This window comes from Capsicum annuum, chromosome 6 (genome assembly GCF_002878395.1).
Source record: "Capsicum annuum cultivar UCD-10X-F1 chromosome 6, UCD10Xv1.1, whole genome shotgun sequence".
Taxonomy (NCBI): Eukaryota; Viridiplantae; Streptophyta; class Magnoliopsida; order Solanales; family Solanaceae; genus Capsicum; species Capsicum annuum.
In genome coordinates this window covers 89,472,262-89,484,655 of record NC_061116.1, presented here as the reverse complement: position 1 = coordinate 89,484,655, position 12,394 = coordinate 89,472,262, and positions in this window count along the sequence as shown.

The window sequence follows — 12,394 nt, the reverse complement described above, 5'->3', positions numbered from 1 at the left end:
TTATGTGAATTGACTAGTGAAGGCATGACATATTATTATGTGATCCAATCCATGTACTAGTTCATGCATTAGAAGTGTTTGATGAAATGTCTCTATCAATCAATTATGACCAAGTGAACATTGTTATGTTCTTCAAGATGATGCTTTGCTTTACTTTTCATGCTACTGAGTCCTGGGGGTATTTAATACTTGAAAATTTTAGCTGTTACTTAGAGCCAGTGTCAGTTACAGTATAGTATCAGTCATATCACAATTAGTAGTACTCTTAGTCCATTTTAGAACTCAGTAAAATTCAGTCAGTTACAGAATATAGGAAAATGTAGAAATCTTAGTATCAGTCCAGCCTAGTTCAGTTTACTCAATTCAGTGTCTTTCTGTTGGGAGTAGAATTCAGCACCGAGCGATTCTAGGGATGGGTTCATACCTATTAGTTAGGATTAGGTCCCTAGAGGCAATCCCTAAGATCCAAAACTACGTAGCTAGTGTAGGTTATGTGATGTCACACGTTATAAAGGAATAACATACTTAGGGATCACCCGCTAGATTAGGACTGATCTCAGGGGTCACCCATTTGTTAGGAATGACTCCACATCAGTTGTCTTTACCCGTGGCATAATACTGCTACCCTTCCAATTGGGGTTACAGATTAGACCACAAATCAGTTATTTTCACTTATTTGGGGCATGTTGGTTAGATGATTACCTCCCATATTTTTAGTCTTTAGTTTAGAACTCCACTCAGTTTTATAGAATCAAGCCTGTCAGACACAGTCAACCATTATCAATATTTCCATTATTAGTAATTTCAAATATCAGTCATGCAGTTAGCAGAGTTCAATACTTATCTTCATCAAATCTCAGTTATAGTATACATGTACTCTTATTTTCAATTACTCAATATCACTTAGTTATTATTCATACATATGAACCCTTGCATTCAGCCTTACATCATCCAGCATACCAGTACATTCCCACGTACTAAAGCATACTTTTCTGCACTATGATTTTTCATATCATAGGTTCAGATGCTCAGGTTCCTGACCGCGCTTAGCCAGATTCATCCAGTGGTAGTAGATTTAGCACTGAGTCCTCTTCTACAAGGATACTCTTTTATTTCAGCACTTCAGATTAGTAATATTTTAATAGATGGAGTTAGTTAGGGGATTATCCCATCAACTCCACTTTGTGATAGATTTGGTTAGTGGCTTTTCAGACTATATTTTCAGATGATATTTCAGATTCAGATATTATTATTCTCTATCATTATTTTAGATGTTTTTAACCTTATGGCATTTCATCCTATAATTCTGCAATTATTTTAGTATTATTGTTCAGTGCTCACAGCAGATATCATTCAAGGGTAAGATTGTCGTCCTTTAGAGTTGCAAGTACCGTGTAGTGACTAGAAGTAGTCTCATGTCATTACAAACTTAGTATCAGAGCCTAAGATTCAATAGATTCCTAGGGATTCTAAAATATGCATCACATAGAGTTTTGTGCATCGGTGTGTAGCGTGCCACACTTATGGATAGAAGGCTATAAGATATTTTAGGAAAGTTTCCCTTCTTTTAGTATTCATGTTGTGCAATGAGCATGACCTTAAGTTAATCTCTCAGTCTAATCCAGTTCTTTATTTTTATTTACAAAACATGCCTCCCAAAAGGACTAACGAAAGAAGAACCAAAAACTACTCATCTCCTCATCCCGTTCAGGTAGATCCCCTAGACGAATATGTCTCTTATGTAGAACTTAGCGCTACATTTACTACTCTATCCAATTCAGTCATAACTCAGAATGAACTACCAACTATTGTTCTGGCCAACCCAGTGGCTAATATGACTACAACTAGAATTTGAGACTTCACCCGGATGAATTCTCCTTTCTTTATGGGATCTAAGTCAGAAAAAGATCCATATGAGTTCCTTGATCATGTTCAAATAGTCACAAACATCATCGGATTCACTTCCAGTGAGAGTGCTGAGTTAGCCGTCTATCATCTACAAGATATAGCCTATATGTGGTTTAATCAATGAAAGGTAGACATGGGTATAGGTACAGAGCCCATAGAGTGGAAAGAGTTTACAACTGCCTTCCTAGATAGATTCTTTCCCATAGAGCTGAAAGAAGCCAAAGTCTTGGAGTGCATCAATCTCAGATAAGGTAGCATGAGCATAAAAGAGTGTTCCCTTAAGTTTACTAAGTTAGCTAGGTATGTTCCCTATGTAGTAGCAGATAATACGTCCAAAATGAACAAGTTCGTATTTGGGGTGTTAGATTATGTAGGTAAGGAGTGCAGAACAACAATGTTGATTAAAGAGATGGACATATCTAGGCTTATGGTCCATGCTCAAAAGATTGAGGAGCAGAAGCTTAAGAACAATGAGAGAGAGAATAAGAGGGCTAGAACAGGTAGCTTTAATTTCAGTCAACCTAAGTCAGAGGGCAGTAACCGTACCCATTTTCGTCCAAAGTTTTTAGTTCCAGCTATGTCCTCAGCTAGTGCTTCAGTCTTTAAGTTCAGGAATAATAGTCTTTATGGGGCACCAGGCTCCAATACCCAGGGTAATATGAGTAGTGGTCGTACCTATCCGCTTTGTGAAAAGTGTGGTAAAAATCATCTAGGTGTATGTATACCAGACTGTGAAGTGTGTTTTGGATGTGGTAGGCCTAGCCAAAAGATGCGGGAGTATAAAGTAATGGCTCGGAGAGGAAAATATTTGTGTCAGCAGGGCTCCACTTCCACTACCACTAGTGGTCAATCCCAGAAAAAGTTTTATGCACTCCATTCTCGCCATGATCAGGGACGTTCTCCTGAAATAGTTACGGGTACTTTTTAAGTCTTTTATATTTATGCTTATACCTTGTTAGATCCTGGGGCTTTACTTTCTTTAAAACCCTTATCTAGCCGTCAACTTCAGTGTCAAACCTGAAATATTAGTAGAGCCCTCCTCTGTGTCAACCTTGGAATCTAGAAGTAAGGTGGTGAAAGTTTAGTTTATGGTTTACTAGTGATCCACAGATTAAGAATAATGGCCTTAAGCTAAGGGGGTGATGGTAGAACACGTAACTAAGTCAGTCTTTCAGATTTTAGAAGTAATTTCAGTAATGTTAGTATTCATGCCTTATATGTCCGTTCTATAATCATAGAGCATACTCGTGCACATTATCTAAAACTATACATCCTTACAGTTCCTAGTATAAGGATTCCCAGTTCACTTAGTACAGTACTCAGTTCCAGTATAGTCTCATTTATAGTCTCAGTCACAGTCTTAGCCCAATAATCAGATCAGTACCTCCGTTTATAGATTATTTTATAATCCTTTTATACGTTTAGACATGCATTTTTAAGTAATAATGTTCTCACGAATTTATGCAGAGTTATCAAATGTTACTCAGTCTATCTCGTCCTCTTATTCGTAATATTCTACAGTTTAAGTTTAGTTATTCAGACTAAGTACAGTTCAGTCTCACACGCCCCATATTCCAATATTAGCTATTAATTTAATCACATAAGTTAGCATGTTTAAGCATTCGTGCTCATTGATTATATAAATATTTTCAGTAGTCGTAAGCGAAGTGTCATACCGAGGAGAGGAATTTTTTTAAGAGAGTATTCGAAGAATAGGTCAAAGTTTGAAAATTTGCAGTTACAGCGCGTAAGGCTTAGTTATTCTATTTTAAGAGGGTGTTTCATAGGCCTCATCTCATGGTACAAAATTTTATCCAAGCTACGAGTTTAGCCCAATTTATGTATCATGCCTCAATTTTAGATTCCTGATATTCAGTAATGATTTAGCTCGTTAGTGCCCCATGTGTCGACTCATGTTTTTCCTCAGTACCTTAGTCGATTCAGCATTCTCGAGGGACATAGCATCCCAAGGGAGAGATGCAGTTCATGTATCACATTTTAGACTCATTCATGTCGTTATGTTTTTGTTCATACATGTTCTGTAAATGATCTTAGGTTTGTCAATGTTCTCAGCTTAAGGTAACAATCTTTCATAGACCTACTAAGTTCCATGTTCAGTTATAGCTATAATCTCAGTATCAGTTATCGTTGCATATTTAGTCACACATTCATTAATTAGTTTAGTCATGTATTCCATGTATCAGATATGCATGTTCACTGTGTAAACTTAGTCTATCAGCAATTCTCAACTTAATTAGTCTCATTCAAGGATGAATGTTCCCATGGGGGAGATGTTGTAACACCCCATACTTTAACCTAGCTTAAATTCGTCCCAAAAATCTCAAAGACTTGCTTCAAAGATGAATACACTTTTATACTTATGGAATATTCAATCAGATTTCCAACAATATAAATTCACCTAAATCTGATAACAGGGTAAGAAATTATGGTGATTTTATGTTTCAATTATTAAACATCATCATTCAGGCCCGTAGCATATCGCAGAGTGTGTCAAAATAGAAATTGTCAATTTCCAGTGGTGCTCCGTGATATTTTCACAAATGTCAATTTTCAGTGTACCAACGTGATTCCACTACACCGCGGTGCACTTTTAATTCACAAAAAAAGTGGTAGTGCGATACCACCGCATCATGCCACCAAGCAATTTCCTAGTTTTCCTTTTTCCAGCGACACGACGCAATAGAGCCGCGTCGCTCCAAGGGCCCAAATTGGAATTTTTCAGTTAACTTACAGTTTTAAATTTCAAGCTTTTAAATCATTCCACGGGTATTTGAATATTTTTCCACGACCCTATTCAGCCTTTAACACGAATATCAACCCTAATAAATCTAATTACACCATTATTCATTTAGTTTTTTCCCAAATTAAATCATTCTCTTTCAAGAGAAAGAAACCCTAGTTTAAGAATCAACGTCAATCCTCAAGAATCTCTCTAAGAACCTTCAATAACTCTTCTTCTCAGGTATGTTAGATGTTGATTCATGAAGTCCAAGAATCCCTTTTCAAAGTACAAAGATTATGTATTTATGATTTCCATGTCTGAATTAGATTGAATTCATGATTATAATATTAGTTGGGTTTCAATCCATGATTTAAGTGTATATTTCATGAAATTGAACAGCATATGTGGTGAATATGTGATTATCTTGATAAACCCTTAAATTTAAAAAGTGATTAATGCATCTATGATGTTGATTTAGGTTTAAATCCATGATTATGATAAGATTCATGAAAAATTAGATTAGTATTTTTATATGGAATTATATAAATTACATGCTAAACCCACGGAATAGAAATTTAGACATTGTAGTTTCCATGTTTATATGTTATCCATAACTATATGCATGAAGTTATGCTCCCCAAGTGTTTGATAAAATGTCCATGTGAATAAAGTAATGAAATCATGACATGTTAGTATATGAACAAGATTATGCCCTACAAATGTTTGATAAAATGCTTATGTGAATTGACTAGTGAAGGTATGACATGATGTTATGTGATCCCATCCATGTACAAGTTAATACATTACAAGTGTTTGATGTAATGTCTCAATAAATGAATTATGACCAAGTGAACATTGTTATGTTCTTCAAGATGATGCTTTGCTTTACTTTTCAAGCTGTCGAGTCCTGGCTGTATCTAATACCCGACAATCTAGCTGTTACTTAGAGCTAGTATCAGTTACAGAATAATATCAGTCATGTCACGATCAGTAGTACTCTCAATCTGTTATAGAACTCAGTAAAATTTAGTTAGTTTTAAAATATAAGAAAACTGAGAAATCTCAGTATCAGTCCAGTCAAGTTCTGTATACTCAGTTCAGTGTCTTTCAGTTGGGAGTAAGATTTAGCATCGAATGAGCCTAGAGATGGGAGGCACACCCGTTAGTTAGGACTGGGTCCGTAGAAGCAATCCCTAAGCTCCAGAACTATGTAGCCAGTGTAGGTTATGAGATATCCCCCGTTAGATAGGACTAACATACTCATGGATCACCGATAGATTAGGACTGATCTAAGGGGTCACCCGTTAGTTAGGACTGAACCCACAATAGTTGTGTTTACGCATGGCATGGTATTGACACCCTTCTAATTGGGGTTACAGATTGGACCCCAGCTCAGTTAACTTCTTTTATTTGGGGCATGTTGGCTTGATGATTACCTCCCACAGTTTTAGTCTTAGTTTCAATCTTCAGTTTAAAACTCAGCTCAATTTTATAGAATCAAAACTGTCAGACACAGTCAACCATTATCAGTAATTCTGTTATTAGTAATTTCAAATACCAGTTATGTAGTTAGCAGAACTCAGTACATATCATCAGAAAAGCTCAGTTATAGTATACACGTACTTTTATTTTTAGTTACTCTATATCACTTAGTAAGTTATTATTCATGAATATAAACCCTTGTATTCAACCTTACCTCATCCAGCATATGAGTACATTCCCACGCACTGACTCAATCTTTTCTGTGCTATGATATTTTATATCATAGGTTCGGACGCTCAGGTTCCTGACCGTGCTTAGCCAGATTCAGCCAGTGGTAGTAGATTTAGTAGTGAATCCTCATCAATCAAGTATATTCTTTTATTTTAGTACTTCATCTAAGTAGTATTTTAGTAGATGGAGTTAGTTGGGAGATTGTCCCATCAACTCCACTTGTAGACAGATTCAGTTAAAGACTTTTCAGATTAAATTTCAAACAGTATTTCAGATTTAGATATTATTATTCATTATTAGTATTTTAGATATTTTGAACCTTATGAAATTTCAGCCTATTATTCCGCAATTATTTCAGTATTATTGTTCAGTGCTTACAGCAGATATCATTCATTGGTTAGCTTGTGGTCCTTCGGAGTTGCAAGCACCATGTAACAACTAGGGGTAGTCTCGATTTGTTACACTATTGAGGTGTGATAGGAAAGCGAGAATATTATCACACTTTCACTAAATTGGTAATGCCAGTCATCTGCAGGAGCTAACAAGCCATCATGTTCACTCCACTTTAGGATTCCAGATTCATCAAAAATTAAAACTAGTCAAAATATTATTTGTTTTGGTTGCATCTTAATTAGCCATAGAACTTTTGAATAGATTAAACTACTATTGTTGATTAAGAAGTACCTTGTCAATTTTACACTCAATTACACAGTATATCCTGGGAATCAAGCAAAGGATCCTTGTTTGCATGTACTCACGAAATTCAGGTCTTGTGTCATTCTTAACCTTTCAGCAAAGGTGGCAAAAGTGAAAGAAAAATATGATGCATAAGGAGAAGATTCAGCCATAGACAAGGTAGAGTATCAGTTCCAACAACATATCTATTGAGTATCACTTAAAATTCTACCAACAGGTGTCTCGAATACTTTTAACCTAAGGCCAGATGACATATGCTCAAATATAACAAATCAAAGAAGTAAATCTTTCTAGTATCACATGGAAATCATTAACAAATTATCATTAGTTTCCCACACTTTGCTCCACACAAAGAAAGAAAGAAAGTATTCAGTAAAGAAGTATATAACACAAAAATGACTTACTATTGAAATTTGGGCATCTGCCTAAACTTCTTTCCCCGTCTTTGCATGAGTTGCAACAAATATTTCATTCTTTGATGGTTCTTCATTATTTTCATTGGTCCCACTCTATAAATTATATCAAATTAAAGTAAAAAACAGACATCAATATGTTATGAAAAAGTAAAAAAAAAGATTTTTTTTATAGAAGTGTCTACTAAATATTATAAATGCCATGCGTAGTCTTGCAAAATTAATAGGTCCCACTTGATGTCTCCACTTTTGTTTTCCTATATTGAGAATTTACCTCGATCAAGGCCTAAAAAAGAGAATGAAAATTAAACATGAAACATATGTAAAGAGTAGATGTGCATTATTTTAATCTCACTTGAACATCTGGAAGCTTCCAATACTCGATCAACTAATGTCATTGAACCGTTGAAACCACATTGGTTTTGCTAGAATTTATTCAACTGTAAGTTCTTTATCAAAGCATCTCTATTTAACATCTTTCTTGCATAGCCTTCAAGCATCACAAAGACCTTCCATTACCCACTACTGTCCTTCCTTTGGAATTAGGAATTTTGACTATGAAAAACAAATATTTTAAGCTTCGGTTAGTAATAAGAATATATATGTATAATATAAAATATTAATTTTTCTTACATTGACATAATCCCACATGCATTTTCTAGTTTCATCTTGAATAGCAGCCAACTAGTGTACATAAAGATGATAAATCTAGGATTCCTTGCAACTGTTCCTATGAAATTACTTAAATTAGAAATTGCCTTGTCAGTTGAGGCCACTGCTTGTCCTAAGTCAAATGTCATCACCTCTCTTTCATCTAAAGTTTTCACATGAATTTTCTTGCATGTTATTTGTCCTCAAATATTTTTCTAGTGTGGCATCCCTAGATTGATGTAACAAACAAGAAATAAGAAACAAATATAATGAGTAATAACATTATAGGATTCAAGACATACAATTTGTATCAAAATCAACATTTATATCCTTATCACTATTTATCCACCCATCCTAACTAATTTTTCTTGTGCCAAAGGGTCATCCAATCCTTTATTATGTTCATCGAGATCTTCAGGGGGTAGAACTGTAACACCATCTATTGGGTAAATATCATGTTCTTTTTTACCGCCTATGTGTATCCCTTATTTTTCTAGAAACTGATTAAGACTACTTGACGATACGACTGACTTCTTCTTCACCTCTTTGCAATTTTCTAGCTCTTCAATAGTATGTTGTTTCTTTTATTCAACTTGTAATGTTACAATCATAGTTGAAGTATTGACATCAAACTTCCATTGCTCTTCACATGTTTGTTTTATCCTTTTCTAGTGAACATTTGTGAAGTATTAATGTCTTCCCTTGAGGATGATTTGATCATAGACTTGAGAACAGACAATATATTCTTTCCTTGTTGTTCAATGGACTCCACAAGATTCTTTCTTTTATATGTCATCGGTGCTTGACCTTTCCTAATTTTATCATTGTATTCTTTTTTAAGTTGTTCTCTCTTAATCTTATATTTCATGACCTATTCAGCAATTGAATGATACTGAGTATCAGAATTCATATTCTTCAGAGGACTTTGAGAATTTTGTAGATTTTAAACTTTTTACTTTAGAGTTTTTGCCTATTTTATTCTTCCTAACTACAAATAGAGGCAAAGAGTATTACTTTTATCCAAATGATATAGAGCAGAAATGTAAGGGGGTACCACTATTTTACAACTACGACAAACATGTACGACCTGGCAACATGAATTGTACCATTGGGAATAGAGATGGAAAGGCTAAGATGAGGAAATATCAAGAAGAAGAAATTAAATCTAGAGATGTACGACTTTACTTATAGGAAAAATAGGCAAATACAAATTAAAAAAAGAATGGGAATTTGTATAATTCAAATCATAAATCAACTAACGGAGGTAAGATCGAATGAGAATATTCTATAGAGTTTATTATATTTACTGTTTAGTATATTTTACGACTCAATAAAGAATTTTTATTATATTTTACAACTCTTTTTGGAAAGTTCACTAACACTATGCCGAAGATTGAGTTTTTTAGGAAAAGTTTTATCCTTCAAACACGACTCACTAGATGTGTGAAAATAGCTTATTTTAATGTAAGTCATGTCTTCATTGACTTATACAATAAGCAATATCACCTCACTATTTGGACTTAATATCGGATGTAAATTGAAGGTCAATTAATGATGATACATGTGTGGACTCCTACTTTTACTCCTGAGGAAGAGACATATATTTTCCCTATTTGGGTCACTCTACCGAAACTTCCATGGAAATGCTATAATAAGGAATTTATATCTTTTTATCTATAACCAGCGGGTAAAAGTCTTTACTTAGACATTGCCTCTATTCTTTAAGAGGGCATCCTTTACTATTGTTCATACTACAAACACCATTGTCATTTGGTTCATGCATGCAATGTAAAGAGGAGGGATGATAATCACAGGAGAAGAAAAAAGTTTAAGCAGTGAATAATCTCAAGAACAAATTAGGGCAGGGAAGTATCAGTCAGGTAACTAACAAAGATAATAATTATCAATAGGTTATTACTAATGATTTTGCTTGCATTTTAGGTTCCAAGTAAAACTAGCACCAAAATTAGAAAATGCAAGAAAAGAAATAAGAAGACGAGTGGCAATCCAAAAAAAAAAGAAATTCAAAGGTTGCAACTAAAATGCTCAAAAGAGCAATGTCGCAACCACTCAACAACATGTATACACAATGGTATCTCCAAGAGAAAAACAAGACATTTAGCAGCAAAAATAACAAGAACAGCAGATAGGTATTGACTCAATACTCCCAATCCCAAAACCAAATGATGATACTTCAAGTCCACCCCTTGTGTATCTCCTAAAATAGATCAATATTTATTGTTTGTTGATGTCTTTATTTGTCGTGTAATATTTTCATGCACATCCAAAGCATAGATTACTTTGGTCATGGAAGAATTAGATGAATTATACACCCCTATCTATTAAAAACTGGAAGAATTGTAGGTCAGTTATGGATTTGCTAAGGTGAACATTGTAGTAAGTTTCCTATTTTGGAATTATAACGGCTAATTACACTAATAAAGAAGACAAACTAAATGAAGAGAAAGAAAATAAAACAAGTCCATTCAAATTCAATTTTTACCAAGGAGAACACAAAAAACAATAAGGATCTTACTATCATTGTTTCCTGCTGTAAGAGATATTGTTTAACATTAGACTTAACCACCACAGTGTAAAAAAGAGTACTTCTGTTGTACCTTTACGAAACACACCTAGCCCTCTATATTCTCCTATTAAAAATGTAGAAGATGCCATTGTTTTTACTCATCTATAAACTTACACATTCTAGTTATTATAATTGAAATAGTGCAACATCAAGTTGACACACATAATGCAAGATTTTAATCTTTCTTAGCTACTACACTTTTTTTATGTTTAAAAAATTCTCTGGCCATTTACTAATAGAACTCAAGATACCTGAATCATAAAATACTAATAGAAAAGTTAGGTTACAGATGCTTCAAAAGTTGTCACCCAAACCAAATCCATTATAATACAAATAAAATCAACTGTATTACAAAGTTCATCGTTGCAAATCCATAATTGACCTCCAATTCTTCAAGGTTTGAGTAGAGTCGTACATCAAATATTGTATTTAAGTAGTTTTCAGAGAAAGAAAATAAATGAAGGAAAAAATGAAGTTATACCTATTTAGTATCATAGAGCTTCCTCCAAATTTATTTTTTCGCTATTTTTCAAATGACCACTACCTAATACTAATAAAGTAAAAGACTTTTAGGAAACATAAGTGCAGGGTATAGCCACAAAAATTAATTAGCTATTATATATAACTACATAGTGCTAAGAGTAAGCAAGCAGTATAGGGTCATTAATAAAATACTGACCAGGCTCAAGAAAGAAGCCAACAGTATACTTAAACATTGTCATAATCTCATGTGTCTGCTTATTAAATATCCAAGAGTGTTTGCACTAGAAAACAATTAAATAACAAAAATATTAACCTAGCACTATGGGTCATTACAAAAATAATAATCATGTACACAAAAGAAGGAAAAAAATACATAAAGATTGTTAATGTCCTCAATATTTCTACCTATTAGATGTCTAAAAGTTTTTGTACCAGGAAACATTCAAATAAAAGAAAGAGTAAGCTAACATTATGAGACATCAACAAAATATTAAACTCACGGTTCATACTCAAAATCAACATTATCTTTATACTCTTATTCAAAATCATCTTCAAATTCCTGTTCATACACATCTTTAGACTTGTCTTCAAACTCTTTGACATGCTCATCTTTAAGTTGTTAAAAAAAATCCTTTGGCATCCACTTCAATAATTGTTTCTGGAACATCATTTCTTATTAAGAGAACATAATCATTATAATCCGACATAAATGGGCCCATAAATTATTAAGAAGTCTCATTTTCATAACATTTTGAGGTATTAGACTCAACCTAGTAACTTATATTAGATAGTGTAATGCCCTATCTCTGAAAGTTTTTGTCCATCATACGACTAGTCCCTTAAGTCATATCCACAACATACAAGTCATACATTGAACCCATACCTAAGATAGTGCAAAATAGTTAAAGTTTTGCTTAGGGTATGACTCAACCTCTTGAAGTTGTTAAGGAGCATAAGGGTCATGTAAAGCCAAGTCATAAGTTCAACAGTGTATACCCCATATAATTCTGTCTAAGTTACGAGAAAATGATACTAGTGGTAGAGGATAGTATGAGTCATAAGTTTTTACTCTTATGTCGATCGGTGTGTACCCTCCTAGATGCTTCCAAGTTTACGAGTCATGAAGACCAGTCATACTCTTCCCTACGAGTGGTATGGTATACTCGTATGTACTAGCGAGTAAATTCTGAGAAGTTAAGG